The sequence below is a fragment of the Gambusia affinis genome, linkage group LG04 (assembly GCF_019740435.1).
Source record: "Gambusia affinis linkage group LG04, SWU_Gaff_1.0, whole genome shotgun sequence".
Classification (NCBI taxonomy): domain Eukaryota; kingdom Metazoa; phylum Chordata; class Actinopteri; order Cyprinodontiformes; family Poeciliidae; genus Gambusia; species Gambusia affinis.
The window spans coordinates 8,610,774-8,612,318 of NC_057871.1; positions in this window are offsets into that span (position 1 = coordinate 8,610,774).

A 1,545-nucleotide genomic window follows, 5' to 3' on the forward strand; every position below is an offset into this window, starting at 1 on the left:
TTGGCAGCTTGGATGAATGCACAATATTAGAAAATCATGGTGATATTCTAGCTAAATATTGCGATGACTTTATCTGTTGCAATACATTCACATTGTTGAACCTTTCTCTTTTTCAACCCTGCTTCTATAAAAATGATCTTTGAATATTGGGCTCTGCCATCTCAGTCAGGCATGGACATTCATTTCCACTCAACAAGATACAAATACCACAGGCAAATCTTGAATTCATGACTCTTTAAATACCAGCTAATGTTCTGAAGATGATTGTCACCATCTGTGGCAAAATTTGTCATGGATTTCTGGAGTCAAACTGTGGCTCAAATGTGCAAAGTTGAGCCCCTTCCACATTAAAGTCTATATGGAAATCTGTCAAGAGTCACTTATCTGCCATGGTGGTTGCCAACAGCAGCTGACCACCTCAATTCTTGAAGCTCTCTTATGCTACCAACCCAAAATACACACTATAAAAACAGTAGGGGATGTTTCAGATCTATTTTATTCACCTTGACAAAAAAAACTCTATTTGGAAAAAAATATCTTAGTCCAGATCTATCTTTTTGTTTTGGGAGATTTTAGCTACATTTTATTAGGAAGTAAAAGGTTCTGTCTTGAACCCATCTCCTCTGGTCAGTCATATGAAGAATACATGGAGACTATTGTCACATGTAGATCACACTCTGTACTAACCAGAAATTTTTTAGCTCCTTCAGCGTTACTGTCAGGCACTTGGCATCCTTCCTGATGAGTTTCCATCTTATCTTTTTATAAGTAACAGAAAAACATAATTCAAAATGTTTTCCAATCAAAGTTGAATGTCTTAACTGTGGCATGATATGTGGATTGTTTAGTAACACTCTCCTTATTGATGCCTTTGTAGAATATGAGGATTTTCAGGCTTAGTAGCTTCTCTGGAAACTGGGGATGAAATAGGAAAAAAAAAAATAAATTCATTTCAAATTAATTACTTTTGGTAGGCGTTTACCCATTAGGGCTGAATGTATTTGAATCAAATGGTTCTCCAATAGTGAATTAGTATAAAGGGGTTAATTTTGCTAATCTTTTAGTTATCAAAAACACAAGATATATTTTATGCGGAAAAAGTTCTGAAATGATTAATCTTTCTCAGCATAATAGCATTATTATGCAATGTCAATAATTTTATCAAAAACTCGTAAATATAAAGAGCTGAAGGATGCGTCCGCTTTCATTCCCGCCTTTCAGGTCCTCTCCTCTTTACACGTTGTTCTTCCTCTTGTTCCTAAGCAATCTGCTGCAAAAAGCTGCAATTTCAAACTCTGCTTTCACCAGATACTGCAATCAGAACACAGCCACTTTCATGTCACCGGAGTGTCTTCAGGATAAAATTTCATTTGAGTTTCAGCCACCATTGAGCATGTACTCTCAAAGCTTTTACACCAACTGCCTTTTCTCTGAGTCTTCACAAACCATTACTCTTCACCATCCATTACTACTCTTCCTCACCATTTCTTCCCCTTTCCAGTCTCCATCTGCAATGCAGCAGCTATACATAGGAAATAAATGATC